The sequence below is a fragment of the Lynx canadensis genome, chromosome A1, assembly GCF_007474595.2.
Source record: "Lynx canadensis isolate LIC74 chromosome A1, mLynCan4.pri.v2, whole genome shotgun sequence".
Lineage (NCBI taxonomy): Eukaryota > Metazoa > Chordata > Mammalia > Carnivora > Felidae > Lynx > Lynx canadensis.
The window spans coordinates 88,439,851-88,457,371 of record NC_044303.2 but is presented as its reverse complement, the minus strand read 5'-3'; the positions used below and the strand labels follow the sequence as shown (position 1 = coordinate 88,457,371).

Below are 17,521 nucleotides of genomic sequence, written 5' to 3'. Positions count from 1 at the left end.
GCACAGAGCTGAGTGCTGCCAGGTGCTGCTGTGAACACACTGGCTCCAGAAGGTCTCAGAGACGATGCTCTACACTGTACTGACTCTAAGATGAGTGCAGGACGAAGGAGATTTTAGCGTCTGCTGGGAACAGCCTCTCCTTGTGTCCCTGATGGCTGTCGGGGAGCTCATGACCAGATGGCCTAGTGCTGGGCCCTGAGTCCAGGCCTGCGTGGCTGCTGCTGGTGGGGACCCTTGACTTGAGTGACCCCACTCTGCAAGCACCACCTGTTGCTATCCTGGGACACTCCTGACTGCCTGCATGGTGTGGGAGGCGTGTGCTCGAGCTGCAGAGAACAGAGCCCCAAATCTTACCTTCAGAGGAGTGCTTGTGGGGACACCTAGGGGGCTCAGTGTGTTAAGCGACCAGCTCTTGGTTTTGGCTCAGGTCATGATCTCGTGGTTTGTGAGTTCTAGCCCCATGTCGGACTCTGTGCTGACAGCACGGAGCCTGCTTAGGATTCTCTCCCTCCCTCTCTCTCTGCCCATCCCCAGCTCATGCTCTGTCTCTATTTCTCAAAATAAGTAAACTGGAAAAAAAAAAAAAACAAGTTGCAAGTAGATGTGTACAGCAGAATACCGTTTATCAGTAGTGGAGGACAAAGTACAGAGAGCACCCGAGTAGGGCGGGGGGAGGGCACACTGGGCCCCTGGGAAGGGCAAAGCAACCGCCTGGCGCTCCTGGCCACAGTCCTTGACGCACATCCATCGGTGCTTTTGTGGGGAGTCCCCAGGGAGCTCTCTGGTTGGTCCATGAGGTCTGGTTCCCCCTCAGTTCTAAAGTGTGTTCCTTTCAGATTCCTGTTGTCTGGTTGTCTGGCCTCTGATCTCATTCTGTGTCTTATCTTTTTGTTTTACTTTCTGTTTCTTGAAGTGTGTCTTCCTCCTACCCTTCCATCTCTGTGATGTTTTTAATTTCTCCTAGTTATTTATTAATCTCCAAACATTCCTTCTGAATAGCAGCCTGTTGCTTCATGGGCACACTGACCTCTGTGTCTTGGGGTTTTCTGGAGAGCCATGTGCGGAAAGGACTTGGGTGTGTGTCCCAGCTCAGGAGAGGAGTTTGCTCCCCTCCCCTGCTCCCAGCTCACCTCCCGCCCTTCAGCTGAACCACATGTGAGCTGGCCAGGCTCCCTGTCGCCAGCTCCCTCCTGACACACGGCTTGGACCTTCTGCTTGTGGGGTGAGGTAAGGCCCAGCTTCACAAACACGCCTGTTGTCGAGGTCCCTGGTACCCTCTGTCTCCACGTGTAGGTTCTTCACCACAGACTGGGTCGTGTCCCAGCTTTGCCACCACTGCCTTTTCCCTTACTTTCCTGGATTCACAAAGTCTGTCTGGTTTCTAGGTTCCAAAATGTTGTTGCTGCTGTGTCTTCTCGTTGTCCTTGGGGAAAATATGTGTATTCGATTTGTCATCTCTGATAGTGTGATTTATAATAAATATGGACTCGGCCCTTGTAACTGTTCCTGGCTCAGAGCTCCTAAAGCCCTTGGGTTTCCCAACTGAAGACGGCAATGAAAGTGTCACGGTGTTCATAACAAGTCCGAGTTCATGTTGTTGCGGTGACTTTGGAAAGCCCCTAGGGATGGCGGCTGGTGGCCTGCGGACCCACTGTGGGACCAGAGAGTTGGAGGCTTCAGTCCTGCCCCTGACCTCTGGGGAGGGGAGACGGAATCAATTACCAATGGGCAATGGATTAATCGATCATGTCTATACAATGAAGCCCCAGTGAAAACTCAGAGGGACGGTCTTGGGGTTGGGGGGGGCTTCCAGGCTGGGGAGCACGTGGAGACGTGGGTAGAGTGACGTGCCTAGAGAGGCATGGAAGCTTCCCGCCCCTTCCCCAGTGCCTCACCCTGGGCATCTCTTCCATCAGGCTATCCCTGAGTCATATCCTTTTGTAATAAACCACTAACCTAGCAAGTGAAACATTTCCCTGAGTTCTCTGAGCCCCTCCAGCACATTTATCAGACCTGAGGAGGGGCCATGGGAACTTGTGATCTGTCAACTGTGGGTCAGAGCACAGGTGATGTCTGGACTTGGGGTTGGTGCCTGAAGTGGCGGTGGTCTTGTGGGGCTGAGCCTGTGAGGTCTGATGCTGACTCCATGTGGACAGGGCCAGAGTGGAGTCCATGTAGACGGGACCAGAGCTGAGTGAATGGCTTGGTGTGGGGATAAAACCACACACACCTTGTAATTGTCAGAATCTGATCATCCTCTGACAATTTTTCAAACAGACATATCCTTGAGCATCCTTTTTTAGTGTACCAACCTACAATTACTTACAATTCTGTAAGTATCTGGTGCGGAGGAAGGAGGAAGAGACGCAGGAGCCAGTGCGGAGAAAGGGATGCAAGGAGCTGTGGCAGGGGGCCGGTACATAGTCTGTTTGCTCCAGCCCTCATGAGGATGCCTGAGTTTTCTGCTCACAGCTGCTTGCTCCATCCTGGAGCAGGTGCTGTCTGTGCAAAGTTCAGGTTTTCCTGCCATCTTTGGACATTGTCCCATTTACAGTCATAGGGTAAAACAGACATAGTGCAAGTGCTTACTTCTCCATCTGTGTGGTCTTCTCCTTTGATTTGCCATTTTGTTGCCAGTTTCTGCCTTTTTCTGTGTCTGGGTTGATATTTCAACAGGAAATTGGGAAGAGCTATCTAAAGTGTGCTTTCTTCTCTTCTGTGTCAACCCATGAGCTCCTGTTATTTGCTTTTGATTCCTCCTAGGAAATGAGGGTAAGGATGGACTAACTAGAAATATCTGAGCTATTGCTCTGTTTTACATGTTGTGTTCCTCTTCCTGAAGACTCAGTGGATGAACCAGAGAAGGACTGTCACAGAAACAGACCCTTCCACTCCCAACCACTGTGCTGCTTCCATGGGGCACCAGGCATCCTGAGTCCCCAGAAGGACTGCCCCTGCGCCCATCCTTCACATCTCCCTGTGTCCCACTGTCTCTCCAGCAGCCCATCGCCGGGGCTGGCGGACTGCTGGCCCCCAACACACCATCAAGAGTTGGCACCTTCAGACATTGGTGTGAGCACCCCTGTGGGCCTGACTGCTTGCATTCTTATTTTTGTGCTTTGTGATTCATTGTCCCCTCAGAGGTCTTTCCCGCGGGTGGGCCAGGCCGGGTACACTGTGGAGTCCTTGATTCTGCTGGAGGTGCCCTGTCACGGTGCTTGGTCTCTGTCCCACCACGGTCCCAGGTGGAAATAGCTGTGGTGCCTCCAGGGGTCCTCAGGGATGGTGGTGCCTCTTTGTCCTGGCCTGTGCCCGCCACTGCCCACCCTTCTTCTCTGTCTCCTTCTCTGCTTCTCTCTCTATTTGTGTGTGTGTGTGTGTGTGTGTGTGTGTGTGTGTGTGTGTGTCCGTCCTACAGGTTCTGTCTCTGGAGAACCTGACAGATAGGGAATCTGGTACTAAGACTGAAGGGTGATTTCTGAATGTGTTCTATAGTTTTGGGGATTAATAATCTGAGTAGATTTAAATCTAATAACTCTCATTTCCACGCACTAATGCATGGCATGTAGCATTAGAGATACACAAAATATCTCTGCAGGACACTCCTAGTCAAATACTTTAAGAGGCAAGGATCCGAGTGACCACATATTTGATGCTAATAGCATTTTTGTCAAACTGAGATTTGCTGGCTGCTCCCAGCTCCACTGGACAAAGTGCAGAAAGGAAAGAATGAGCTCAGGGTGCCACAGAGTGGCCTGAATGCCCTGTCTCTGCCCTGAAAGATGCCCTGAGTGCCTGTGGTTGCAGGGCCGGGGTTTCTTACCTTATTATTATATAAATCCTAGTTAGGTAACTGAAGTGTAATAACGGTTTCAGGAGTAGAATTCAGTGATTCATCGCTCACATGCAATACTCAGTGCTCATCACAACAAATGCCCTCCTTAATGCCCATCTGCCCCACCTCCCCTCCAGCAACCCTCAGTTTGTTCTCTACTGTTAGGAGTCTCTGTGGTCTGTTTCCCTCTCTTCTCTTCCCTCCTTCCCATATGTTCATGTTTTATTTATTAATTCACATATGAGTGAAATCATATGGTATTTGTCTTTCTCTGATGGACTCATTTCGCTAAGCATAGTACATTCTAGTTCTACCCATGTCATTGCAAATGGCAAGATTTCACTCTTTTTTTTTTAATTTTTTTTTTTTTTTACATTTATTTACTTTTGAGAAACAGAGTGAGACAAAGCGTGAGCAGGGGAGGGGCAGAGAGAGAAGGAGACACAGAATCTGAAGCAGGCTCCAGGCTCTGAGCAAGAGGTCAGCACAGAGCCTGATGCAGGGTTTGAACCCACGGACTGTGAGATCGTGACCTGAGCCGAAGTTAGACACTCAATCAACTGAGCCACCCAGGCGCCCCAAGATTTCATTCTTTTTGATGGCTGAGTAATATTCCACTATGTATACATGTATGAATACATGTATATAGAACTTTTTTATCCATTCATCAGCTGATGGATATTTGTGCTATTTCCACCACAGTTTGGCTGTTGTTGATAATGCTGCTATAAACATTGGGGTGCATGTACCCCTTCGAATCAGCACTTTTGTATCCTTTGGATAAATATCTACTAGTGCAATTGCTGCATCACAGGGTTGTTCTATTTTTAGTTTTTTGAGGAACCTCCACACTGTTTTCCAGAGTGGCTGCACCAGTTTGCATTCCCACCAACAGTGCAAGAGGGTTCTCCTTTCTCCACATCCTCATCAACATCTGTCGTTTCCTGAGTTGTTGGTTTTGGCCATTCTGACAGGTATGAGGTGGTATCTCATCCTGGTTTTGATTTATATTTCCTTGATGATGAGTGAGTGATGTTGGGCCTTTTTTCATGTATCTGTTGGCCATCTGGATGTCTTCTTTGGAAAGTGTCTGGTCATGTCTTCTGCCCATTTCTTAACTGGATTATTTGTTTTTTGGATGTTGTGTTTGATAAGTTCTTTATATATTTTGGATACTAACCCTTTATCTAATATTTCATTTGCAAACACCTTCTCCCATTCCATCAGTTGCCTTTTAGTTTTGCTGATTGTTTCCTTCACGTCCAGAAGCGTTTTATCTTGATGAGGTCCCAATAGTTCATTTTTGCTTTTGTTTCCCTTGCCTCTGGAGACATGTCTATTAAGAAGTTGCCATGGCCGAAGTTGCCATGGCCGAAGTTGCCATGGCCGAGGTCAAAGAGGTTGCTGCCTATGTTCTCCTCTAGGATTTTGATGATATTCTGTCTCACATTTGGGTCTTTCATCTATATGTTGAATTTATTTTTGTGTATGGTGTAAGTACGTGGTCCAGTTTCATTCTTCTGAGTGTTGCTGTACAATTTTCCTGGCACCATTGAATATTCCTGGCACCATTGAATATTCTTCCCTGCTTTGTCGAAGATGACAAAGATGTCGAAGATCATATAGTTGTGAGTTCATTTCTAGGTTTTCTATTCTGTTCCATTGATCTATGTGTCTATTTTGTGCCAGTACCACACTGCCTTGATGATTACAGCTTTGTAATATAGCTTGAAGTCCAGAATCTTGATGCCTCCAGTTTTGTTTTTCTTGTTCAGATTGCTTTGGCTACTCGGGGTCTCTTGTGGATCCATACAAATTTTAGGATTGTTTGTTGTAGCTCTGTGAAGAATGCTGGTGTTATTTTGATTGGGATTGAATTGAACGCGTAGATTGCTTTGTGTAGTATGGACATTTTAACAATATTTGTTCTTCCAATCCATGAGCATGGAATGTCTTTCCATTTCTTTGTGTCTCTTCAATTTCTTTCACAAGTTTTCTATAGTTTTCAACATATGGATCTTTTACCTCTTTAGTTAGGTTTATTACTACTTATCTTATTGTTTTGGTGCAGGTGTAAATGGGATTGACTCTTGGTTTTCTTTTTCTGCTTCTTCATTATTGGTGTGTAGAGATGCAACCAATTTCTGTATGTTGATTTTATATTCTGTGACTTTGCTGAATTAATATAGTAGTTCTAGAAATTTTTTGGTGGAGTCTTTTGGGTTTTCTACATAGAATATCATGTCATCTACAAATAGTGAAAGTTTGACTTCATCCTTACAGATTTGGATGCACTTTATTTCTTTTTGTTGTCTTATTGTTGAGGCTAAGACTTCCAGCACTATGTTAAGTACTAATGGTCAAAGTGGACATTCCTGTCTTGTTCCTGATCATAGGGGAAAAGCTCTCAGTTTTCCCCATTGAGGATGATATTTATTAGCAGTGGTCTTTTGTATATAGTCTTTATGAGATTGAGGTGTGTTCCCTCTATCCCTACTTTGTTGAGGGTTTTTGTCAAGAATGGATGCTGTATTCTGTCAGATTCTTTTTCTGCATCTATTGAGAGGATCATATGGTTCTTATCCTTTCTTGTATTGATGTGTGTCACATTGATTGACTTGCAAATATTGAACCAGCAGGTCTGGGATTTCTAAAGACCAGATCCGAGTGTCGTCTGCGAGCACATTAATCACAGCACAAATTGAAACCCCAGCTTTGTGTGCTGTCTTCTGTTAAGCCTAGGATACTGATGAAGAAGAAACTGGATCCTGAAAAGTGGAAAGTGGACATATGGGAAAGTCCTGATGAAACTGGGGGCATTGAACCCCTCCATTCGAGTGAGTCTTTGTCGGCAGACATGTCCCTTCCACCGTCATCCTGCTTTGTCGGAAGAGTCTGTAACGGCCCCCCTGAGGTAACTGCCTTGCAGATCTCCTGAAGAGACCCACCCTACCACCCTCCTTTGCTCCTAGATGAATTGTAGGCTCGGGTCACAGAAGATCCCAAAAGGTGAGGCACAAAGCGTGACCCTGAGGAGGATGTGACCCTGTGGAAGAGTTGCGTGAAGGTTCCAGTGTCCACAGACAGAAGGAAGTCCACAGGACATGCATGGGAATGGGTATCAAGGGTGGGGGACAGTGGTGGAAAGGACATCATTTACAGCAGAGGGCCTACAAAACAAGGGACTGGATTCAGTACTGTTGCTCCCTGGGTTGGAGAGGGCTCCACCGGTCCACTGGTGGGTGAGGCATTATGGAAGGTGACCTACGCTGGGTGAGGTTTGGAACGGTCGTATGGACTTACCATGTGAGACCCGCTCCCCACCCAGCCTGGCCCAGAGGGACACACTTGGCCCAGGACCATGAGAACCCTGTTTATGAGGAGGCCCCATATCCTTGAGGAGCTGTGTAGCTACTCTTCTGCGTAGGCCAGAAAGGATGGTGGGCACTGCTGCCCCTGAGCTGGGACCCTCCCCGTGGCAGGGGTGATAGACTCCAGAGTGTCGGGCCAGGACCCTCCCTGTGGCAGGGGTGGTGGACTCCGGGGTGCTGGGCTGGGACCCTCCCCATGGCGGGGGTGATGGACTCCAGGGTTCCAGGGCCAGTTGGTGGCCTGCAGTCACTGAAGATATGTGGGATGGTCACCACAAGGGACAGCAGAGCAGAAGCAGCAGTCAGAGTGGTGTGAGTCCTAGAGACCTGTGGTGTTGGCTGGTTGGTCACGTGCCCCCAGGGAAGTAACAGATGGGCAGGCAGGGCCTTTGGTCCTTACCAGGGCTGTGTACACAGAAGGGCCCTGGGTCAAGTGAGCGAGCCTCTAACTTGAATTAGAAAGCAGTCATGGCCCCTGAATCATCTTCCAGACTTGAACCAGTTTCCAGATCTGAAACCCTTTGAAGGATCGGGACATGGCCCCCTTGAGGAGAAACCCTGGGATGCCACTATCTGTTGAGACTATCATTTCTTGTGCCAGCCTTCCCCCCAGGGCCCTGTGGTGTCTAACCAGGGCGACTGAGCACTGGAGGCAGGAAGTCATCAGACTTTTAGGGACTAGGGGACACCGGATCTGGCACTGATGCTAGCAGACCCAAAACGGCCCTGTGGCCCACCAGTCAGAGGAGGGGCTTATTGGGCTCAGGGGATCCGTGGAGTCTCAGATCAGGTCTGCCTCACACAGTCACACAGTAGGCCTCTGAACCCAGCCCATGGCTATTTTTCCCAGGCCTGGAGCATATAATCGGAATACACGCTCTCACTAGCTAGAGAACCCCACACCAGTTCCCTGACCTGCGTAGTGAGAGCTATTCTGGGGAAGCCACTGGAGCTACCTAGAAGAGTGAACCATTCTTGCAGGGATTGCAGAGGTGCGTGTCCCCATCAAGGACCTGCAGGGTGCACGGGCAGTGAGCCCTGCACCATCTCCGCTCAGCGCACTCACTGGGCTGTGCAGGGAAAAGTTGGAGAAGAACAGTGGATTGTCCCAACCGTGACCAGGTCGTTCTCTTATGGCGCTCGCTGTACCAGACACTTGAGCAAGTTAGCACATCATGTGAGACCCGGGGCGCAGCGCTTACTCTGGCAGACACTCTCTGTCCATGCTGTTAGGAGGGGCCACCAGAGCAGTTTGCTCCCCAGCAAACTGCAACGCTGTCCCGCCTCATGGCAACACCAGCTCTCCAGCCCCATGCCCATTCCCGTCACAGGGACCTGGACTGTGTTTCCCTCCACAGGGTAGCACCCTGGTCTGTTACCTGGGTGATACCGTGCCGACTGCATCGAGGGCGTAAAATTAGCAACTACTCAGGACACACTGCGAAGGCATGTCAGAGGGTGGGAAAGTAAATCTCCCAGAGAATCAGGGGTTTTCCACCTCAGTGAAATTTCTAGGGATCCAGTGGTGTGGGGCTCACCAAAGTGTCTTCTACCGTGAAGGACAGGTTTTTGCTTCTGGCTCTTTCTACAACCAAAAAGAAGACACTGCCTGGTGGTGAGCATTTTGGAAGCAACGTCCTCATTTGTGGTGCTACTCTGGCCCTTTTACCAAGTGACATGAAAAACTGTTGGTCTTGAGTGGAACCCAAAGCAAGAAAGCTCTGCAGCAAGTCCAGGCTGCCATGTGGGCCACATGATTGAGCAGATCCAGTGGCACTTAAAGTGTCCGTGGTAGACAGGGGTGTTCTCCAGAGCCTGTGGGAGACCTCTGTAGGGAGTCACAGTGCATGCTGTTAGGGTTTTGGAGCAAAGCCCTGCCATCCTGTGCAGATAACTTCTTTCTTTTTGAGAAACAGCTCTTGGCCTGCTACTGGGCCTTTGTAGAGACTGAACGCTGGACCGTGGACCACACCATGTTATCACACAATCTGAGCTGTTCTTCATGAAATGGGTGTTATTTGACCCAGCAAGCCATGACATGGGGCATGCATGGTGACCCTCCCCCCAGCCCCCGCATCCAACGATGGTATGATGCAGGAGATCAGGGGCAAGCAGGCCCTGACAGCACGGGTTAGGCTGTATGAGGAATTAGCTCCCATGCTACGGTGCCTGCTCCTACACCCCTGCCTTCTGCCCCCAGCCTGCACCTACGGCACAACCCATACCTGCTATCAGTTGACTGAGAATGAAAGCAGCAGGGCCTGGTTTACACTTACAGATGGTTCTATACCATGTGCAGGCATCACCCAGAAATGGACAGAGGTGAAGGGAGATCCTTCCAGTGGCAGAACTTCAAGCCATGTGCCTGGAGGTTCACCATGTTGGGAAGGGAGTCTTGTGCAGTCTTCTGACCCACTGTCAGCCCTGTTAGAATGGATCTGAGGGCTGGAGCACACAGCCTATGCCAGGCTTATCACCTAGTAGGGAAATAGCTTTCCCTGTTACAAGCTCAACTGGTACTCATTTGTTCTACTGAAGCACTCTGCCAGCTGTCAGAGTTCATATATCAGAGTCCATGGAGAGGGGGCAGTCCTTGAACTACAGCATTCAAAGGATGTGCATAAGCCTGTTGTCCTGCATTGGCTGCCAGGGGACCAGCGGCCACTACCAGAGCTGGTTCTGTTCTGCTCTTCTCTGCACTAGGAAAGCTGAGTATGGCATTGCTCTGTCCAGTGCTGGACTGTGTTGTGCTCCATGGTAACTCCGATACCAGGATGCTGTGGGTAAAAGTGTTTGAGTCCTCCCCTGAGATTGGTGACCAGTGTGTGGCACTCTGCTCAACAGGGTTCTTGGAAGGAGGAATGGCCAGATGCTCAGTTGCATGCTGATTGGCTGCAGCCAGTGGTTTGGCTGATGTTCAGGACTGGAAGAAACAGGACTGGAAACTTCATGACCAGGAGATCCAGGGCAGAAGTGTTGGATAGACTTCTCTGGTTGGGAAAAAAGGCAAAGATGTGTCTCACCTGAATGCTCACTGAAGGGTGTCTTCAGCAGAGGAGGATTGTAATAATCCAGTGGATAGGATGACCTGTGCCCTAGATACCCGTCGGTCTGTTTCCCCAGCACCTCCTGAAGTTGCCCACTGAGCCCATGAACAAAGTGGCCATGGTGACAGGGATGGAAGCTGTGATTGGGCCCAGCAGCACAGACTTCAGCTCACCAAGGCCAGCCTGACCACAGCCACCAACACCAAGTCTCCAATATGCTTCTAGTCTCTAGGGTGTTCAGCCTGCTACTTGGTGGCTGGCTGATTATGTTGGACCATCTCTTACTGTGAATCCTTTGAACGTGGCTCCTCATTTCCAAATTCTGTTTTTCTCTTTGGGTTTCAACAGTTTGACTATAATGTATCTTGATGTGGCTCTTTTTAAGTTTATCCCCCTTGGAGTTTGTTGAGCTTCTTGAACGTGTACATTCATGTCTTTCATCAGATTTGGGAAGTTTTCAACCAATGTTTCCTCAAATTCATTTTCTGTCCCTTTCTCTCTCTTGTCCATCTGGGATTCCCATAATACGTTTGTGGATATGTTTGATGGTGTCCTTTGGGCTCTGATCATTTTTCTTCCTTTATTTTCCTTCCTTTCTGCTCCTCAGACTGGGTAATTTCAAAGGTATTATTTTCAAATTCACCCATTCTCTGTTCTCCCCTGTCAAATCTGCTGTTGAATCCCTCCGGCAAGTTTTTCATTTCAGTGATTGTACTTTTCAGCTCTAGAATTTGTTTCTTTCTCATAATTTATTTTTACTAATATTCTTGTTTTGTTCAGACATTTTTTTCTTATTTCTTTCAGTTATTTGTCCATAGTTTCCTTTAGCTCATTGAACATATTTAAGATTTTGGTGTAACATCTTCGATAAAATATTAGGACTTCCTCAGAGATGAGTATGGGCCTTATGAATCAGCCATACTTTCTTCTTTCTTTGTATGTTTTATCATTTTTTCTTGAGAAGTGCACATTCTGTTGTGGTAAATCTGTTATGGACTAAATGTTTGTGTCCCTGAAATTCACCTGAAGTCCCTGAGGTCACCACCACCCCCAACCCCCACCCCAGTGTGATAGTGTTAGGAGGCAGGGCCTTTGGGAGGTGATTAGGTTTAGATGAGGTCATGAGAGTAGAGCCCCCATGATGGGATAAGAGGAAGAGGCTAAATCTCTCTCTCTCTGTCTCTCTCTTTCTTCTTCCTCCTCCTCCTCCTCCTCCTCTTCCTCCTCCTCTTCCTCCTCCTCCTCTTCTTCTTCTTCTTCTTCTTCTTCTTCTTCTTCTTCTTCTTCTCTCTCCCCCCCTTCCTCTCTCTCTCTGTCTCTCCCCCTCTCCCTCTCCCTCTCTCTCCTCTCTCTCTGCTGTACGAGGACACAACAAGAAGGTAGCTGTCTCCAAGCCAGGGAGAGAGCTCTTCCCCCAAACCAAATCTGTTGGCACCCTAATCTTGAACTTCCTAGCCTCCATAACTGAGAAATAAATGTCTGTTGTTCAAGCCATGCAGTTTGTGGCATTTGTTACAGTAGCCCGAACTGACTGATACACTCTGGAAACCTAATTCTACTCCTTGGGGATTAGTGGTCTTTGCTTGTTGAGGGTTATGACTGGAATTGGAATCTTTTCCCAACTATTTTTGCAAAGTGTGTCTCTCTTGTTATATGTGGTCATTGAAGTTTCTCTTTCATTGCGTCTCTGTTCAGCTAGTGAACTGACAAAGATGTTCTTAGGAATTGGGTCTTGTCTCTTTGAATTCCCTTTGGCTGGGAAGCCACTTGGGCTTATCGTGGCTGAAACCTCTATGCCAGCTTCTCTGCAGTCAAAAGCAGCATACAACTTCTAGAAAACAAAATGTTAAAATTCTGTGTTATACACTTCCTACTTTTTGGCATTCCGTGTCTCTCTTTAAATGAAATGAAGACAAGTTGGTAACCCAGTTTTGATTTCAGGAGTTTGGTAGAAGCTACTTGCTGAGGTAATTGGTCTGGTTGTGTTTTCATTGGCATCTGTGAGTAACTGGTATTGCCTCTGTTCAGAGGTTGGAAAATGGCACTCTGGAATGACAGTTTGGCTCTTCACAGTTGAGCCAAGTGTAGCTCAGCACTTTGAGGACATTTCCCATTGTGTTCCTAGTGTACATGATTGCTAAGTTGGGTAGGATTGTGCCTACTATTTTTTCCTCCCTATCCTAGATATTCTGATTGTTTTATTCTGATGTGTCTCTGATATGTAGATTTTTTAGAACAGGCTTTTAAATTACATACCATAAAATTTACTCACTGTATGTAAACAATTCAATGGTTTTTAGTAAACTTACAGAGTTGTACAGACAAGACTGTAGTCCAAATTTTAGGACATTTCTATCCCTCCCAAAAGTCACCTCAAGCCCTTTGGCAGTCACTCTGTTCTTGCCCTGCCCAGGTCACCACGGATCTAGTCTTTCTGTGTAGACTTGTCTTTTTATTTTTTTTTTATTTTTTATTTTTTTTTTTTTTATTTTTAAATTTTTTTTTTTTTCAACATTTATTTATTTTTGGGACAGAGAGAGACACAGCATGAACGGGGGAGGGGCAGAGAGAGAGGGAGACACAGAATCGGAAACAGGCTCCAGGCTCCGAGCCATCAGCCCAGAGCCCGACGCGGGGCTAGAACTCACGGACCGCGAGATCGTGACCTGGCCGAAGTCGGACGCTTAACCGACTGCGCCACCCAGGCGCCCCTAGACTTGTCTTTTTAGAGAGTTAACATATGTCTGGCTTCTTGCACTGTGTCGTGTTTTTGAGATTCATCTCCATTGTAGGATAGATCAGTACTTTGTTACTTTATATTTCTGTTCTTCTTTTCTCTTTCCTTTTCTTTCCTTCCTTCCTTCCTTCCTTCCTTCCTTCCTTCCTTCCTTCCTTCTTTCTGGCTCCATGCCTACTTTAAATGGGCTTGGACTTACAACCCTGAGATCAAGAGTCTACTGACTAAGCCGGCCAGGCGTCCCATCAGTTTGTATTTCTGACCAATACTCTGTTATATGATCTATCACATCTTGTTTGTCCATTGACCAATTTTGATGGACATTTTGTTGTTTCTGTTTTGTGTCCATTATGAATAGTGCTGCTATAGACACTTGTGTGCAAGTGTTTGCATGAACATTTGTTTTCATTTCCCTTGGGTAGGAAATTGCTGGGTCTCTCTTTAACATTTTGAGAACTTGACCAATTGTTTTCCAAAGTGGCTGTGCCATGTTTCACCTCCCCACCAATAATGTCATGGGGGCTCCAGTTTCTCCACAACATCACTAACAATTGTTATTGTCTGCTTTATTATATCATAGTGGGTGTGAAGTGGCGTCTCATTACACAATCATTTTCCTAATGATAATAAGCATCTTTTCATATGCTTTTTCCCCATAGGTCTATTTTATTTTTAAATTCTTTGACCATTTTTTATGTGGTTGTCTTTTTATTATGGACTTTGTAGGAGTTTTATATATTCTGGGTAGAAATCCCTTTATCAGATACATGATTTGAAAATATTTTCTCCCTTTCTGTGGATTGTCTTTCTTGAAGGTGGTTTTTGAATCACAGAGGATTTTAATTTTTTTTCTCCAATGAATCAAGCACAATTTATTTTAGAACTAAAAGGACAGACTGAGCAAAAGAAAGTTTTATCCTAAACTTTCCCAATAGACATTTTCTCCCCAGACTGCATGTTATCAATTTTAAGTCCCATCAGTGGTCTTCATACTATTCATAGAGGATGTACAGATTGTGTCGTTTCCTTAAAGAGTCAAGTTTGAAAATAATATTTCTACTTTTTGTGCTTTAGAATTATTTGTAAGTAATCTCTGTGCCCAACCTGGGGTTTGAACTCACAACCCCAAGATCAAGAGTTGCATGCTCTACCTACTGAGCCAGCCAGATGCCCCACTTTTTGTGCTTTAGAACAACTCTCAAAACATACTATTATGCTCCCAGCTCATAACTGTTCAATTCATTCTTTCTTCTTGAAATAACTTAGAGCAAGAGAATCATTTACTTTGTACATTTTCAAAAACAGAACTTGTCCGTTTTCTCTCCAGTGTTCATGGAGGGAAAAACTAGTCCAACCCAACAGATGAGCAAAAAGTCTTTTTCCTATTTTGGCTTCTCTGGTTTAAGTGACCAGAGAAAATCATTAGCTGTTTTTATTTTGGTTTCAACATAATAGCATCTATAGCCTTTTCTTCCTCCGAAGCCAACACTGGTCTTTCACATTCAAAACATGAACATTTCAGAGCTTTGCAGTTTTGCTCCTTCAGATACTGCCCAGCCAACTCAAGGGGAGCACACCTCGGAAGACAGAAGACCCTCCCAGGTCCTCATTCTCCTTCTCCGCTGCTCCTTCCCCTCACCCTCAGGGCACCATGATACGCAGGCCTGATTGCTTGTGCCTTGCGCACAGATGGGGCCCATACCTGGCTGGACACAAGGCCAAAGGATTTTAAGTTTGATGAAGACCAATGTACCTGTTTTTTTTTGGTTTTTTTTTGGGTTTTTTTTGTTTTTGTCACTTGCCTTTGGTGTCATATCCAGTTCATTGCCTAATCCAGAGTCACAGAGGTTTATTCTTTTGCTCTGTTCCAAGAGTCATAGTTTTAGCTCTTCTGTTTAGGTCCCTGAACCACTTGGGGTTCATTTTTGTGAATGATGTGAGAAATGAATCAAATTTCTTTTTTCTTTTCTTTTCTTTTCTTTTCTTTTTTATTTTATTTATTTATTTATTTATTTATTTATTTAGTATGACGCTATTCAGTGATCTCAGCAATATTTGTTGAAAGATGGATGTTTCCCCACTGAATTGTCTTGTCATCCTTGTCAAAAACCAGTTGACCATAAGGATAAAGGTTTGTTTCTGGACTCTGAGTTCCATCTCATTAATCCACGCTGTAACCTTTCGCCAGTACCACACCATCATCATTGTCATGACCGTGTAGTAAGTTTGCACTCAGCAAGAGTCCACCAACTTGTTTCTTTTTCAGGATTGTTTTTGTCTATTCTGGGTCTTTTGTGTTTCCATGTGAATATTGGGATAAACTAAGGGCTTAACAGTGCCCTAACTGGGAGAATTAGGGAGGTCTTGTTACCACCCCCCCTAGAGGTGCACCCCCCTGCACCCGTAAGGTTTCTGTTGTTACCGCTGGCTCTTCATGTGGCCTCCTGTACCGTAATCCCATGCTTGGGGAAGGACCCTAGTGCAGCAGGTAAGGGTGGATGTCCACGCCCCCCCCCCCCTTTTTAAATTGAAGTATAGTTGGTACACAAGGTTACATTAATTTTCAGTGGATAGCATATCGGATAAGTTGATACTTGATGCTGTGCTCACTACCAGTGTAGCTACTGTCTGTCACCATCCAACACTATTATAGTATCGTTGATCATACTCCTTGTGCTGTATCTTAATTTACCCCTATGATTTATTCGTTCCTTAACTGGAAGCCTCTATCCCCCACTCCCCTTCACCCATTCTGCTCCTCACCCAACCCCCCTACTCTCTGGCAACCATCAGTTCTATGTATTTATGGGTCTGTTTCTGCCTTTTCTTTTTCTGTTTATTTGTTGAGTTTTTTAGATTCTGCATATAAGTGAAATCATGTAGTGTTTGTCTTTCTCTGTCTTATTTTATTTAGCATAATACTCTCGAGGTCCATCCATGTTATTGCAAATGGCAAGATTTCATTCTTTTTTGTGGCTGAATGATATTCCTCTGTGTGTGTGTGTGTGTGTGTGTGTGTGTGTGTGTGTGTGTGTGTATCACGTTTTCGTTATCCATTCCTCTATGGGTAGACCCTTGGGTTACTTTCATAGTTTGGCCATTGTAAATAATGCCTCAGTAAGCATAGGGGTGCATATATCTTTACCACTTGTGTTTTCATTTGCTTTGGGTAAATACCCAGTAGTGAAATTATTGGGTCATATGGTAATTCTATTTTTAATTTTTGACACACCTCCATACTGTTTTCTAGAGTGGCTGCACCAGTTTGCACTCCCAGCCAACAGTACAAAAGGGTTCCCCTTTCTCTGCATCCTCACCAACATCTGTTGTTTCCTGAGTTGTTAATTTTAGCCATTCTGACAGGTGTGAGGTGGTATCTCATTGTAGTTTTGATTTGTATTTCCCTTATTATGAGTGATGTTGAACATCTTCTTATGCTTATGTGTCTGTTAGCCATCTGGATGTCTTCTTTGGAGAAGTGCCTAATCAGATCCTCTGCCCAGTTTTTAATTGGGTTGTTTGTTAGTTTGTTTTGGTGATGAGTTGTATAAGTTCTTTATGTATTTTAGATATTAACTGCTTATCAGATGTATTATTTGCAAATATCTTTTTTCCATTCAGCAGGTTATCTGTTTGTATTATCAGTGATTTCCTTTGGTGTGCAGAAGCTTTTTATTTTATGAAAATAAAAAATGAAACCGTTTGTTTTTCACTTTTGTTTCCGTTGCTTAAAGAGACATATCCACAAATATGTTACTAAAGCCGATGTCTAGGTGATTACTGTGTGTGTTTTCTTTTAGGAGTTTTATGCATTCATGTCTCACATCTAATCCATTAATCCATTTTGAGCTTATTTTTGTGTAAGTGTAAGAAAGGGTCCTATTTTATTCTTTTGCATGAGGCTGTCCAATTTTCCCAACACCATTTGTTGAAGATACTGTCTTTTCCCCATTGCATATTCTTGTGTCCTTCATCATAGATTAATTGACCTATAAGTGTGGGTATATTTCTGGGCTCTCTATTCTGTTCCTCTGATTTGTGTGTCTGTTTTAGTGCCAATACCATACTGTTGTGATCACTGTCACTTTGTAGTATATCCTGAAATCTGGGATTGTGATAACTCCAGCTTGGGTCTTATTTCTCTAGATCACTTTGGCTATTTGAGGTCTTTTGTTGTTCCATACAAATTTTAGTATTATTTGTTCTAATTCTGTGAAAAATGCTCTTGGTGTTTTGATAGAGATTGTATTAAATTTGTAAATTGCTTTGGGTAGTATGGATGTTTTAACAATATTAATTCTTCCAGTCCATGAGCATGGTATATATTTCCATTTCTATGTGTCATCTTTAATTTCTTTCATCAATGTCTTAATAGTTTTCAGAGTACAAGTCTTCCACCTCCTTGGTTAAATTTATTCCTAAGGTATTTTATTATTTTTGGTACATCTGTAAGTGAGATTCTTTTTTTCTCAATTTCTCTTTCTGCTACTTCGTTATGGCTATTCATACTCTTGAACTACTTCTTGCTTCA

At 45.3% G+C, this 17,521-nt stretch overlaps 1 protein-coding gene across 3 annotated transcripts in view; it reads left to right on the top strand.

Moving 5' to 3' along the window:
- Positions 1–17,521, top strand: part of SNAP47 (synaptosome associated protein 47) — a 51,401-nt gene that overhangs the window by 9,293 nt on the left and 24,587 nt on the right. The gene's annotated exons all lie outside the window — the stretch shown is intronic.